The following is a 16,441-nucleotide window of genomic DNA, read 5'->3' as shown; positions in this document are numbered from 1 at the left end:
GACCCTATATGTTAGGGAAATAATTCCTTTCAGGTGAAACAGCCACCACTTAGGGATGAAGGGCATGTGTTGTGCACCAGCAGAACTACACAAGCTTTTAGAACAGTGAATCAAGAATACTGTCTCCAGATGAAACTGAAGAGGTAATTTTAAATTAGCAGAATATATTACCCTAGCTTTAATTTGGCTAGAACACAGGATTCGGGGAATGGGGATCAATTGTTGTTCTATTGAAAGTGATTTGCCCTGGAATTGCCCATTACTACGTGGCACCTTGTATTTCTGAGAAATGTTCTATGGGATCTTTCTAATAAGCAGAGGATTACAGAGGTTCAGTTTTGTCATGTCTGAAAGAGCATGCAAGAACATGGGTATTTCTTTAGGTGTTACACTGGGTATGAATCCTAGGATATTGCGTCTAAGAAAGCTGGCCCATGTGAACATCTGTGCTTGAAAAGGGACTTGCCTGTTACGAACTGACCAGTAGAATTTGAGCAACATCCTACATATGTCTGGTCTGAAAGATAGATGGAAGTCAAGGATATATGATCGAACATCCCTGGCAGAGCTGTTGTTTGGTGCCAGCAGGGAAACGGTTGGAATAATGAGGAGGGCTTGGACTCTCCAATTATCTATTTTGAATAAAATTGCCCTCTCAAATATTTTCCCACTTTATGTTGTGACTTTGTAGCGGGATGGTGAATGGCAACAACATCAGCACACAATAATATTGTGCAACAATGTACTGACATGGAACAACATAGAACAGAGATTCTCAAACTGTGGTCTGAGGACCACCCGTGGTCAGCGAGCTCCATTCAGGTGGTCTGCAGATAGTTCCCTCTAAGGTGCATGCCTGGACGGCCGCACACGAGAGAATGAAGGGCCACCCACCTAATTAGTGGAGCTGCGCAGGTGTGGCTCTACTAATTAGATGCCTGGACCCTGGAGAAGATGCACATGTAAGGTGAGGTGGTGGCCTTGGGGGGAATAGGGGTAGGTGGGAGGGGACAGTGGTGTGAGAAGAGGGGATGGGGGGGAATTTGGGATATGCAGGGTTGCAGTGGCCAGAGAAAGAGGTGACTTTTTGCAGCTCCAGGGATGTGACTGCTGGGGAGAGATGGCCATCCTTCCCAGCCTCAGGTTTATGGCTGCTGTGGCGGGGGAGAGACCGCCCTCCTTCCTAGACTCAGCTCTGGGGCTGCCACGGCAGGGGAGAGAGGGCATATCCATTGCGTTAGAAAGGTGTAAGTACTGATATTCAAATCTGAGTTGTGTGCTTTTATTTGTAGAACAAAAAAACGTTAATTATTATTAAGGTTTCTTTTATATAGCGCTTTTATCTAAAGCGCTTTACAATAGTTAGCAAAATGTACAAACAGCCTTTGGAAAAAAGAAAAGGAGTACTTGTGGCACCTTAGAGACTAACCAATTTATTTGAGCATAAGCTTTCGTGAGCTACAGCTCACTTCATCGGATGCATACTGTGGAAAGTATCGAAGGTCTTTTTATACACACAAAGCATGAAAAAATGGGTATTTACCACTGCAAAAGGTTTTCTCTCCCCCTACCCCACTCTCCTGCTGGTAATAGCTTATCTAAAGTGATCACTCTCCTTATAATGTGCATGATAATCAAGGTGGGCCATTTCCAGCACAAATCCAGGGTTTAACAAGAACGTCTGAGGGGCGGGGGGGGGGGGAGGGGTAGGAAAAAACAAGGGGAAATAGGTTATTTCCCCCCACAAGTACTCCTTTTCTTTTTGCGAATACAGACTAACACAACTGTTACTCTGAAACCAACATTTGGAAAGAACATTAAGTGGCCCACCGAGACCCTCAGCAATTTTCAAGTGGTCCGCAAAAAGAAAAGTTTGAGAACCACTGACACAGAACTTCTTTGACTCCTATATCTCCTTCTCCCCTCAGTTGGAGCTCGTAAAGGGATTACTTATGCTCTCAAATCCTATACTCTGTTTATGCAGCCAGGGCTACTAGTATTAGAACAGGTCATTTGTTTGAGGAAAGCAAGTTGAGTTTATGGTTACTGTATCAAGGGGGGATGAAAATAGATTAACTTGGAAGCCCAAAATTGAGGGTGAGTAGAAAACCAACCACGGCCTTTAAGCTTCATTAGAACCACTCATTTTTTTTGGCATGGTGATTTAATGTAATCATTTGAAGAATCGTCCATCTTGGAAATCTATGACTGAGCTACCAAGAAGAAAATGGGCCAAATTTTACCAAGCCGCAATCCCAGTGAAACCCTGTTGGCTTCAACAGGGCTTTATAGGGTGTAAGTCAGCAAAGACCTTGCTCTAGATTTTTAAGGAAACCCAGAAGACTGGTTTATTTGCTGACTTTTAATATGCCATTTGCACAGTTGAGACTGGAGGCAGATCACTCAGATAGTAGGAAAAGGAAGAAATGGGACCTTCATTAAAAGCCTTTGATAAAATCCTTTTTGCCTTCTTCACTATTACACATCTGATAGACTGCTTCAGATCCTTGCTACAGTCCCTGAGTTAAATCCATCCCTCGTGTAAAACCCCTGTGGCCAATGAAATTACAGGAGGGATGAATTTGTCCCCTTATAGCATATGCCCACACATCATGAACTACCCACAAGCAGTGAACTACACTTCAGCTACATCACTCCAAACCACCTGTTCTTCTTGTCGATAAAAAAGGGCTAAATGTTGCTGTAGTGTTATATTAGTTTCCTTTCCCTCTTGTAACAGTCTCATTAGAAATAGTTCAGAAATGGGCTAAATTATGCTGTAGATTTTTTTCCTTTCCCCCCTAAATTCTACTTGTTTGCCACATCTCATCCTCTCACTCAGAGAAAATATTGACATCAATGTTCTGGAGTTAAAAACCTTCATAATCTGCCTTTGGATGCAGTGTGCAGCAGAATCCCAGCATTCTACACTTCAGCTGTTTTGTCCCATGCTACACTGGCTTGTCGCATGTTGACAGGCATGACGGTGGATGGAAACCTCGGCTGAGGAGATGCAGCAATGAGGCCTCATCTAGGGGAGGTTCTGGCCCACTGTCTCTCCATTTGAGACATACTGGGCAACATTCACCACAGTAAAGGCTTGACAAGGCCTTCTGCATCACAACAACCCCCTCTCAACTCCTTCAGACCAAATCCTCATGCCTGAATGGTTGAGTAAATGGTGCTGGGGAATGAGGCTGCGGTGGGCGTAGCTCTGTGCACCCATTATCCACCAGGCTAAGGGGCAGAGATCAGGAGGAGGTGCACTATGGCAGTTCTGGCTTTGCCCCCAAGTGCTGATGCACAGGGAGAACCCCACAGTAGGGATCTGTGTTGCACGGGGGTGGGAGTGCACAGTTCCCCAGAGGCTGGACTTGTTCTGCTGCCATGGGACCTTCTGCAGCTATGGAGGCAGGATTTCTCCATTATCGTTTGCCTTAAGTGATGGGGAGGCCTTGCCTGCAACCTCTGCATAGGGTTGATTTTTCACTTGGCAAGTCTGATGCAAAAGCTGTGATGGGACAGAAAAATAAGGGAGGCCTTCAGAATTCCAAAGCTGAGATATCTGGGAGCACTACTGAGGGAATGAAAGGCCTGCTGAAGAGATCACCAAAGAACTAATGCCACAATGAGCTGATGTGCCCAGGAAAGACTTTGACTAAAGACTGAGAAGTCATGTAGCTGAAGAAGGAATCTACAGTACTATATGGAAATTGAGATCGGTGACCTGTGAGCAAGTCTTGCTCTCTGGCCTGCTGCTTCCTATATGACACTACATTGTTCACTGTGTGTATCTGTGCTACATGTTTGACTGTTTTTAAAAATGCATGGGCTCGGTTATCTAGCCGTATGGGCTTGAGAGATTCTAAAGGCAGTAGATCTCCATTTGCTTTCATTTCCCTGTGTGAAAGCCTGGGAATTGTTTGTTCAGGATGTTCTTTTTCACAAGTGATAGTCAGATATTAAAATCAGGAAGAAATAAAATGCATTCACCATACACTTGTTCTTGTGGCCTCTATTTAAAGCCCAATAGATAGAACTATCAAATAGTCAGTTAAATAAATAATTTAAGCATTATCTAAAATATAGAAACTTTCCATGGAACTGAAGTTCTAGCCTGAAAAGTGCCTCTTAAAAATGGTGTCATAAGTTCCAGATTTAGCGCCTCAGGCCCTGATTCAGTAAGGAACTTTGGCACATGTGTGAAGTGAATAACACTTAAATCCTTAAAGTTAATGTCCTTAAAGTTACATACGTTCTTAGGATCTTGGCTGAATCAAAGCCTCAGTGATTCCAGATCAGGGCTCCAATCCTGCAACTGCAGCTGCATGGACAAACCCTTCCGCAGGACCCCATTGAAGCTAGCAGGGTTGCACAGCTGCAGCAGGCTTGCTATATGGATGCAGTTGCAGGACCACGGCTCCGTATTTGCTCTGTTATGGGCCTGATTCTGATTTCTCTAATTTTGGCTTTACGATGGTGTAACTCTATTGATTCAATGGAGTAGCTCATGATTTACATCTGGTATAACTGAGATCAGAATCAGTCCCACAACCAGTAAAATGTTGTTTGTTGTGGTTTTGGACAAACTCAAACTCAACTTGGAATATGAAAGTCAAGCTGGGTTCTTCCCTGCTTGTGGCCCATAGAAATTCTACAGGTCTAAGTTTGCCCTCCATCAGCTATCTGTAAAACTCATCTGTCTTCTACACAGTTACTTGAATGCAACTGAGCATTGGATATAGCCTGGCATCTGACATTTAGCCAACAATTCTGAGGATGTGCAAGCCAAGGTAGAGTCCAGCTTATTCTCCTGTAAACTGTAATCTCTGCAGCATTCACTGGAGTAAAAAACTGAACATATAAATACATGCAGACAGCAGGTTTCCTGAATCTGTTCTGTTTTGACTGTAGAATTACACTTTAAAACTAACGGATAATGGGTTATGCTAAAATACAGGGGAATGGATCTCAAGATACTCAGTTGTAGTCTTAATGGTACATGTGTAAAGGAATGTGCTATTACCGACACTGTTTTAGAATATTCTAGCTGAAAGTTCACACACTTGGGCACCTGTTCAGTAAACCATTTCGTTTTCTCCCTTTAGCAGTTAAGTTTATTTTTCAAATCGGGTCACTTCTGGCTCTTACAAGGAGGACAATTATGTTTTAATAAACTGGTAAAGTTTGCAACACTGGAGGGTGATAACTTAAACAAATATATGTGATTTTCCTTTTTAACTGTTACACTCAAACTACAGCTCATCTGTAGGCTGTCAGGAATTTCCAAAGAAGTTGATTTTTAAGTAAATGTGAATCATAAAAATTCTCATGCTTTAATGACTCCAGGTTACTTGTCAGTTGTTTGTGGTGTTAATCAAGGAGTGAAAGATGATCTCATTTCCTTTAGGTATAATTCTGCTGCTCAGGTTGTATTTTTTAAACTAACTGTCTTCCTGTCCTGCACTTAGCCTGCTTAGTGTTGTTTCAGTGATCTTTTTTATTCCTGTTGGTGAAAGTATCAGAGTTTATCAGCTGTAGGTCCCTGGCCACTCTTGGGAAGCTGGTTGAGGTTGCATGTTTCTCCATGAATAGCTGTAATAGTCTGCTTTTTATCCCTGAACAAATGCCAATGTAATCAGTCTTAAAAACTTGCTTCACTCAAGTCTAGAAACCAACTGTTTGCTCAGCTATTTTAGTGTGGTGCCCAGATAGGAACGGAGCTTGAAAAATCAAAACAATATAATCCTGCTCAAGTACAGTGTTGTTAGACACTTCAGCTGGAATTTTGAAAGAGGCTGAAAGGATTAGGAACCCAGTTCCTTTGGAGGAAGTTGGGGTGCCTAACTTCCTTGGGAAACCTTTGAAAATAAATCCCAGCCATCATTCTGATCTTATTCATTCTGCTTTGGAGCTTGGGTGTATAAAGTGGGTATCTGAGGTGTGGTTTTTCTTCCTTGTTTTTCAATACAGAGTTGCTGTGTGCTCTCACACTGCTGCCTGTTTTGCCCCAGAAGTGGCTGCATTGGTGGGTTGCTACATTGGTGCACAGTATATCTGTCTTTAACCTATGGTGCATGAATTGTGACAAATGCCCAAAGCAGATTCAGTCTGTATACGCTTCCAACCCTCTCTGGGGTTGATTGGGTTTGCGTAGATGCCTGAAAATGTGCAGAGCTGGGATAGTCATCTGTCACTTGTTTCTGTACAAACTAATATGCCATGCTGTGATGAGTCAATTAATGTCTAAAGTCTGAGGTGCAGATGTTGGATCCAGTTATAAAACATCCCAAAATGTCTGCTTGTGTGCAGGCATGGGCCCATCTTTAGTTTAAAATCAGCTGGCCCATTGGGGGTGAGAACCTCATTTTGACTCTCCAAGGCCAGAAGGCAAACAAGACAAACAGAAACATACAGAGAGTCTTTTGGTGAGTCAGCTGTCCTGCTAATGCTGACCGTAAACTCTATAAGGCAGTTTTTCAAGGGAATGCTATGTTCACATACCCTATACTGCTCTGAAAAAAGCACACTGAAACCAAGCATTTGGAAACTTACAGGAGTTTCGCAGAAAGAGCTGACAGGGAACATTGTGTATGCGGAGTTTTAGCCAGTCAGAAAGCTGTAACCTGCACTGAAAATGACAAATTGGGTCAGAACCAGATGCCAATTTACTTCCCCATCCCCCAGATTCTTGATGCTGGGGCATCTCCATTCTGAGACCATTGCAACAGGAACAAGAGAGATTTAGTGAAAGATGAGAAGCAAACAAACCTCCCAGGGTGAGATCTATAAGGCAAGTCTTAGTAGTAATATAACTGGGGAGGCAGTCTAACTCCAGCTGTTCATGCTATACAACCACTGGGCACTATTCTCTTCAAGAGATCCCCACCCTGGACGCCATTAGAGACTCCATTCCTCCCTGCTTGCTCATGCAGCAGGCCCTCACACAGCAAAGGACCACAAATGCCTAGACTAACCTAGGTTGGTCTGCCCATGGGGAAGAAAGCACTGACCTTGTGGGCCACCTAGCCAAGCAGTACCAACACCATAGCAGGTGTCCTGGCAGAGAGGCAGCTTAACAAGTATGAATAGTTCCTACCATACCTGGAGAAGTATCCTCTCTCAGAAGCCTTTGCTGGTCTGCGGGGAAGAAAGAGTGTGGTTGTTAGCTCTTACACCTCCACCCTCTCAGGTGGAATTCAGAGTTGTAACAGTAGCCTCCAGGGGAGACTTGTCTGCCCTGAGGGCAGGAGTTGGTGTGTGTTAATTCTTCCCAGCTTCCATGAACTGCAGAGCTCTGTCAACAGCTGCAGACTGGAACTAGATTTGTATCCCTGATATGTAAAAGGATTATTTTGATTGTAAATCAATCAAGTGCCTTTGCAATGGGCCCCAATCCAAACTTCTAAAGAAGTAGAACATCTAATCAGAGTATGCAGAAAAATATGTCTGTATTATGTGTATTACGATGGTGCCCAGGGCCGGCTCTAGGCACCAGCAAAGCAAGCAGGTGCTTGGGGTGGCACATTCGTAGGGGCGGTATTCGGGCCATCTTTTTCTTTTTTTTTTTTTTTTTTTTGCTTGGGGGCCGGCCCTGCAGGCGCTCACCCAGGTAGACGCTGTGGTTCGTGCTGCCAGCGGGGTCCGACACGTGGAGCGCGGAACACTCGGGCTGGGGGCCGCCCCATGGGGCGCACGGAGGAGCCGTCTGCAAGTGTTGCAGGGCGGCCGCCCCCCAGCGCCGCAGCAATGGCTGGGCGAAATGGCCCGAGCCGCCCAGGGGCAGTGGCATGGTGGCCAGGAGCAGCAGCAACATCGGGGCCATAGAGGGGACCGGTGCCCGGGGTGCTGCCATGCAGGGCCCACGTCCCACCCTCCGGGGCTCCGCTGGCCGCTCCCTCTGGGGCTGCCCTGCCCTGGCTCCTGAGCGCCCTGTCTGGGTGGTCCCCCTGGCTCTGCCCTCCAGATTCCCAGCCAGTCTTGGAGGTGGGAGCCCCAGCTGGAGGGACCCTGGGCTGAAGCGCATCCCAGGAGTCCCACTGCTTACCCCGATCCTGCCTGCGCCGAACTGGCTGGAGGCGAGGGGGGAGCGGGCAGAGTCAGGGCCCCCTGAGCGCCAGGAAGGAGTCGGGTGGATGCAGCCGCCGCCCCTGCTAGTGTCATGAGCGGGATGCTGATGACCCACCCTGGGAGCAAGTTACCAGTGATCCAGGGCTGGGGCGTCAGGGGGATGTGGTGGGGGGGCGGGGAAGAGCCCAGGGCTGGGGCAACAGGGGAGAAGGAGGGACCCCAGGGCTGGGGTGGGGGGCAGCCCCAAATTTTTTTCTTGGGGCGGCAAAAAACCTAGAGCCGGCCCTGATGGTGCGTGGGGGCCCTAGTCACGGACCGGGGCTGCGTGGTACTAGGCACTGTACGAAAAAGACAGAGACCGTTCCTGCCCTAAAGAGCTTGCAATCTAATTCTAAAATGAGACAGCAGTTGATACAGTACAAGTTGATGTTCTAGGAAAGTATGAGATGATACTGCTCAGCACAATTGACAGTTGTCTCAGCATACCAGTGCCCTAAACATGGAAAAGATTATTTTGTAGGCATCACAGAACAGGAGTCTTTTGAAGAAGGATAATGAGGCAGCTTTTCAGCGGTTGGCAGGGAGCTGCTCCCAAGTGTGAGTGGCAACATGGGAGAAAGCACAAAGGTCTTCCTGTGTACCACTTCTGCCAAGTGCTGTTGGCAGCACAAGGGCAGATTCAATTGTCTAGTGGTTGCTTCTAAAAACTTAACAAATAATACCAGCTCAAGCCCCATTCCAGAAACCTGGGAAAACTGAATCCCTCCCATCCCCTGGGTGCTTTTGATAAGTAATATTGCCCCTGCGCAAGCTCTGAGTCCATAGTACAACAAAGAAAACTTTATTATGGGGAAAAGGGGGCACAGAATAAACAGCCAGAAATAGTTAATAAATATAGACCGATATTGTTGATTAAGTAAGGCTCACACCTCCCAGGAGTCATGGCAGTATTTGTGAACAGCAATTTAATAAGGTGTTTGTTGCAATAGAGAAGGGGGAGCCAGTGGAAGGATGCAAAGAGACATGTAACATGGTCAAAGCAATGGGCGAGGAAAATGATCTTCACAGCAGCATTCTGACTGGATATGAATGGGGCAAGATGGCCTTTGTCAAGTCCAGAGAGAAGGATGCTGCAGTAATCAAGATGCAAGGTGATTAGAACTTGGATGGGAGTTTTAGCCGTCTGGATGGATATGAAAGGTTGTATCTTAGAGATGTTATCCAGAAAGAATCTGCAAGATTTAGAAAGAGCCTGGATGTGAGGACCTAGAGAGAGGTTTTAGGAGAAGATAATTACCATGTCATAGGCCTGTGTGACGGACAGGATTGCAGTGGCGTCCTCAGTGACGGAGAGAGGAGATAATGGGCAGGGCTTGAGGGGGAATATTAAACGGGTTTATTTTTTAGGAACATTGAGCTTGAGCTGATTGCTAGACATCCACAAGATGTCAGAGATTTTTAGCTTGGATGGAAAGAGACAGGTCTGGAGTAGAGAGGAAGATCTGTGAATTGTCAACAGAGATGGTAATTGAATGAGGTTACCCACAGATAAGGTATAAAAGGAGAAGAGAAAGGGACCAAGGACATAGCCCTGTAGAATCCCTACAGAAAGTTAGAGAAGAGATAAGGAGGATCCTCTGAAGGAGGAATTACAGAGGTAGGAGGAGACCCAGGAGAGGACTGTTGTGGAAGCCAAGGGAGGACAGATTTCAAGAGCATAGTTGATTGGGTCAAAGGCAGCTGATAGATCAAGGAGAATGATGATGAATTACTGCTTCTGAGCTCTGGCTAGAAGAAGTCATTGGAGACTTTGGCAAGAGCAATTTCAATGGAATGCAAGGGGTGGCAGCCAGAGGCTTTGAGATGGAATTGGAGGGGAGTAACTCCAAATAGCAATTGTAAACTGTGTCTTTAAGCAGCTTAGAGATGAAAGGAAGAAGGCGATTGGGCAGTAGTTGAAGAGGCAAGTGGGGTCATGGGTAGTATTTTTTAAGATGGGAGAGTTTAAGTTTTGTAAAATTGTGGATTGGGGGTTGGGAGGAAGAGAGAGTTTCCCTAACTTTATTATAAAATTTGCTGAGATTTTCCCCTCAGTTTCAGTGGAAAATTTGCCTGTTTCATTTTTTCCCCCTCAGCACACTGGTGGTTATTCATGTTGCAGTCTAACAGGAAAGCTATGCCAGAGCCGCTAGGCTAATAGAAACTGGTGAACAAAAAAAAGCAGAATTTTCATGTAGTTGTAATATTTATTTCTTACCTATCCCTTGAAACACAATTCAATTCAATGGAAGTGCTTGCAGGAATCAGGAATGTGAATAAGGAATACAGAACCAACTCCAAGTTTCTGTGTTATGCTCATTAAAATGTTGTACATAGTATTTGAAACAGATATGAGAACAGGATGGTCCTAGTCTTGCTGACACTGATTTCAATGGAACAGGATTGGTCTCCAAAATATCTGGTAGAATTAGAAGCCCAGATGCTGATTTCAGTTACTCTGTTTATAAATCCAGTCACTCCACTTATTTATACTTGTGTAACAAGGATGAGAGTCTGACCTAGGGTATCTAGGCACTTAGAACCCTCTTTTCCTGCCTCCACAAACAATAAAAAAACCCTTTATAATCCATACCACCCCTAACATGATAGAGCGCAGTGCACTAGCATGGCCTTTCTTGTCTATATATCCCCTGTGGCAGCTAATCCCATGCCTAGCTACAGCGATGTAGTGATGGACTCTTACCCAATCCCCTTCTAGCTGAGAGTTCCCTTTTGAAGAGGGAGAGGAGCAGGAACAAAGACAACATTTTATAAAAGTGCTGCTTACCTCGCCTTCTTTGCCCACCTTGATTATCATACACATTGTAAGGAGAGTGGTCACTTTGGATGAGCTGTTACCAGCAGGAGAGTGAGTTTGTGTGGGGGGTGGGGGGGGCAGAGGGTGAGAAAACCTGGATTTGTGCTGGAAATGGCCCAACTTGATTATCATACACATTGTAAGGAGAGTGATCACTTTAGATAAGCTATTACCAGCAGGAGAGTAGGGTGGGAGGAGGTATTGTTTCATGGTCTCTGTGTATATAATGTCTTCTGCAGTTTCCACAGTATGCATCCGATGAAGTGAGCTGTAGCTCACGAAAGCTTATGCTCAAATAAATTGGTTAGTCTCTAAGGTGCCACAAGTACTCCTTTTCTTTTTGCTTCTTTGCTAATGTTACTATTTCAGTCCCTGTGGAGTTCTCTTCCTTGTGGTGAAACAGGTTCATTTAGGTTAGGAGTTGAGTTAACACTGCTGCTTTTGGCATTTGGCTACAGGATTTTCTGTTGACTTAAAAGTGCAGCAGCATATGATAAAACTCAGTAGAAACACTTCATAGACTTACAGTTTGGTCCTAAACAAATAGCCTTATGCCCCTATTATCTTTACAGAAATGGCAAAATCAATACAGGAGCTTTGGGTAAATTTTTTTCAAAAGCACTTAATGTCTCATTTTCAGAAGTGACTTAGGCACTCAAAGGCTACATACCATTTTCAAGTCAATGGAACATATGCTCCCAAGGCACTTGGACAGTTTTGAAAATTTTACTTATCGGCTTTTCTTGCACGGCTTGGCGTTAACTGTCTAATGGTGTTTTCTCTGTCCTTCCCACTGTAATTCATATTAAAAAGGAATGTATACTGTCTTTGGATCTTGTGATGTACACAGGATGTAACTTATATCATCTAATATTTTTTTCTATCTTAAATAATCACTGAGAAGAACTAATCCTACTCCAAATGAGTGAGAAAACACAGGAAAAGAGGATAAACAGACACATGTTGCAAAACCAAAGGAAATCCATGTTCAAGGTATTAAGCAGAAAGAATATATATACTTTTTGCTTTTGGAAGCAGTAGGTTCCAGGAAATAGAGCATGGAACTAAGGGTCAGGGCAGCTGGGTGCTGTTTCTGGTTTTGTCACTGACTGCATGTATCTTTTGTGTGCTTACCCTCTTTGCACGTCACTATATATACCTGCCAAATGGCAGCAATGACATTGGGAAGTTCTTTGAGTATGGAGCTGTCTGTAAGTACTGAAGTATTATGGTACTCTTACACAGCTTTTGGAGTGACTTGGGATATGGTGGAAAATGTGTCCTCGAGAGCAGGCAGTATCTGCAAAAAAAATCTGGAACATAGATGGGTTGAAAGTAGGGCTGTCAATTAATCGCAGTTAACTCATGTGATTAACTCAAAAAGATTAATCATGATTTAAAAAATTAATTGCGATTAATCGCAATTTTAATAGCACTGTTAAACAATAGAATACCAATTGAAATTTATTAAATATTTGTGGATGTTTTTCTACATTTTCACATATATTGATTTCAATTATAACGCAGAATTCAAAGTGTACAGTGCTCACTTTATATTACTATTTTTAATTACAAATATTTGCATGGTAAAAATGATAAAAGAAATCATACAAGTACTGAAGGGCAATCTCTTTATTGTGAAAGTGCAACTTACAAATGTAGATTTTTTTTGTTACATAACTGCACTCAAAAACAAAACAATGTAAAACTTTAGAGCCTACAAGTCCATTCAGTCCTACTTGTTATTCAGCCAATCACTAAGACAAACAAGTTTGTTTACATTTATTGGAGATAATGCTGCTCGCTTCTTATTTACGTCACCTGAAAGTGAGAACAGGCATTCGCATGGCACTGTTGTAGCCAGCATTGTAAGGTATTTATATGCCAAATGTGCTAAACATTTGTATGCCCCTTCATGCTTTGGCCACCGTTCCAGAGAACATGCTTCTAGGCTGATGACGCTCATTAAAAAAAATGGGTTAATTAAATTTGTGACTGAACTCCTTGGGGGAGAATTGTATGTCTCCTACTCTGTTCTACCTGCATTCTGCCATATATTTCTTATTATAGCAGTCTCGGATGATGACCCAGTGTATGTTCATTTTAAGAACACTTTCACAGCAGATGTGACAAAACGCAAAGAAGGTACCAATCTGACATTTCTAAAGATAGCTACAGCACTCAACCCAAGGTTTAAGAACCTGAAGTGCCTTCCAAAATCTGAGAGGGATAAGGTCTGGAACATGTTTTCAGAAGTCTTAAAAGAGCAACACACTGATGCGGAAACTATAGAACCCAAACCACCAAAAAAGAAAATCAACCTTCTGCTGGTGGCATCTGACTCAGATGATGGAAAATGAACATGCGTCAGTCTGCACTGCTTTGGATCTTTATTGAGCAGAACCCGTCATCACCATGGACGCATGTCCTCTCAAATGGTGGGTGAAGCATGAAGGGATCTATGAATCTTTAGCACATCTGGCAGGTAAATATCTTGTGACGCCTGCTACAACAGCACCTTGTGAACACCTGTTCTTACTTTCAGGTGGCATTGTAAACAAGAAATGGGCAGCATTGTCTCCTGCAAATGTAAACAAACTTGATTGACTGAGCGATTGGCTGAACAAGAAGTAGGACTGAGTGGGCTTGTAGGCTCTAAAGTTTTACATTGTTTTATTTTTGAATGCAGTTATTTTTTGTACATGATTCTACATTTGTAAGTTCAACTTTCATGATAAAGAGATTGCACTACAGTACTAGTATTAGGTGAATTGAAAAATACTATTTCTTTGTTTTTTACAGTGCAAATATTTGTATTAAAAACAGGGGTGAAAGTAACTTAAAGGACTTACCTGTACGCTGGAGTCCTGAGCAGGGGCGGGGCCTTGACTGGAAGGGGCGGGGCCTCAACCAGAAGAGGCAGGGCCTTTAGAGCCCCGGGCCCTTTAAATCAAGATTTAGAGGGCTACGGGCTTTGGCTGCAGTAGAGGCAGCTTGGAGCACCAGCCCTTTAAATCACCACTGGAGCTACCAGCTGCAGAGGCAGCTGGGAGCCCCGGGGCTTGGGAGCTGTTTAGAGGGCCCAGAGCTCCAGAGCCCTGGGCCCTTTAAATTGCCGTCCGAGTCCTGCTGCTGGAGCCACAGGGTAGCAGCGGCGGCTGAGGGCTCCAGTGGTGATTTGAAGGGCCAGGGTTTCCCGGCTGCTGCTACCCACAGCGGAACCCTGGGCCCTTTAAATCGCTGAGGGAGCCCCAGGGCTCCCGGCCACCTTCGCTACCTGGGGGCTCCAGCAGTGGGGCTCTGGCAGCAACTTAAAGGGCCTGGGGCTCCAGCCACTGCCGGGCGCCCCAGGCCCTTTAAATCACCGCCTGGGAAAGCCGGTCCGGTCCAGCGCACCGGCTCTTGCCAGTATGCAGTACCGGAACGTACTGGGTTACTTTCACCTCTGATTAAAAATAAATATAAAGTGAGCACTGTACACTTTGTATTCTGTGTTGTAATAGAAATCAATATATTTGAAAATGCAGAAAACATCCAAAAATATTTAAATAAATGATATTCTATTATTGTTTAACATCATGATTAATATTTTTAATCTCTTGACAGCCCTAGTTGAAAGGTAAAGGAGGAACCATACATCATATTCAGGTTTTTAATAAAGGCTGTGGAACATTTCCAGAATTTATTAGAAGCTTTGAAACAGGGTGATGCGTGACTCTACAAGTAGGTGTTTCCAGATGGTACACTTCCAATGTCATTAGCAGGCCAAATTCAGCTCTTGTGCAATTGCGAACAACCCCATTAGAGCCAAATGTAGTCCAGAAGCTGTAGTTTAGTTAAGAATTGCAGCTTGCCAGGAAGTTTGTAAACACCTGTTGGTATGATATGTAAATTTTCAGGAATGATGCTGTGAGATATGGGTTGGAGATAACAAGGATGTTGCAGACAACAATCCCATCATTTCTGGGGCCGATGGCAAGATTGCTCTATTAAGGCAAATAAAAAAATTAAGCCACCTTTATTAGACTCTTTTGGCAAAGATGCTACAGACATTCTCACTAAAAGAGTCTTCCACAGAGTTGATCCACATTTCCCAATTCTTCACAAAGAGGAATATTTCTGGGAATACGCTGAAGGATCAACACTTCAGGGCACGTAGGGCAGCTGAGAAGAAACAAAAGCTTCCTAAAAGAGCAGAAAAGAAATATAAATCCAGGAAAAGGAGTAAAGACCAAAGAAAAGGAGACTGATATTCAATCCTTATAAGGAAGAACATCTTTGGAAGCATTAAGTGTTTAGAATGGCTGGGAAAAGTTTACTCAAAGGTCAATAAATTCCCAGGCTCTAGTGCTACAAATGCTGCTGAAAGGCATCATCATCCTATCTTTCTACAACATGACAGAGTCTCTTGGCCATGGAATGTGAGCTTATTGGGATATAGCCCCAGCTATCTGCCGTTCCCCATCTTGGAGGTCTGTCCCAAATGCTCTCACAGGCTTTTTAGTGGTGCTGAGGATGTGAGGTCTAGCAAGGAAAAGCTTTTGTTTTTACAATCTGACATGGGATTGTAGTAATAATGGATCTTATCCATAGTCAGTGTGCACTGAATTCTTGAATGCAGTGGTGCACTCCTGATTGAGTATTGTTTTACTGTATTACTACCATCCTGCTTAGTGGAATCTGTGTTCTCTAGCAGTGGACTCTTTTGATGCATACTGGGTCCTTAGGATTCCTGTAGGCTAATATTTTATTGTAGTGGCCATAGAAGATGCCCCATTGACCTCCCTAATGGCTGACATCCTCAGCGCACCGCTTGCATCATAGGTAGCAGCACTTCTCACTCTGCAAAAGCAGCTTCTGGCTGAGACAAGCCTGGCACAGCTTCTAAGTGGCTTACATACAACCTGCTTTTTTGGCTCATCTTAGGCTTGAGTCTCCGTTTACGGAGTGTTCAGGGAGCACACGCACAGTACAGTCACTGTCTGGAGAAACTCATTAATAGGGTTATTCCAGCATCACTGATGCTCCAGTGCTTGTGCACCAGAAACTCCCATTAACTGCAATGTGGAAATTTTAATGCACTGTCATGGTTGGATTGGGCCTTCTTGTCTGGCCATGAGCTGGCTGATGTAAGACCTCCCAGGCATCCCACAGCTCCATTTGTGAGGAGCCTTGGTTATAAATTGGATTAGCTCAGTCTCCAGCTGTTTCAATCCTTGACCTTGCTTAGGGACACAAAAATTAGTAAGCACTAGTTAGAGAAGATTGTTTGGGAAGTTTTGGATTCTTCACCAGGATCTCTTATGGAGACAGTTAAATTGATTTTAAAAAGCCAGCAAAGGGGGAACAGCTAGAGTTGGGTAAACAGTCAAAAATTCATACGTAAGGATCTCAAACACTCCTAATTTATAACTTTATTTCAAACATGTTCCTAATCCTTTCCAGCTGCTTTTTTGCAAACATTTATATGAGCAAAATTTTCTTCACAGGAATTATAAAAGAGCAGTCAAATTC

At 44.0% G+C, this 16,441-nt stretch overlaps 1 protein-coding gene across 4 annotated transcripts in view; it reads left to right on the top strand.

Moving 5' to 3' along the window:
* The window catches only part of LOC125639870 (uncharacterized), a 158,853-nt gene that overhangs the window by 98,384 nt on the left and 44,028 nt on the right, over positions 1–16,441 (top strand). The window lies entirely within an intron of this gene.

This window comes from Caretta caretta, chromosome 7 (genome assembly GCF_965140235.1).
Source record: "Caretta caretta isolate rCarCar2 chromosome 7, rCarCar1.hap1, whole genome shotgun sequence".
NCBI lineage: Eukaryota > Metazoa > Chordata > Testudines > Cheloniidae > Caretta > Caretta caretta.
This window is presented reverse-complemented; position numbering and strand designations above follow the sequence as displayed.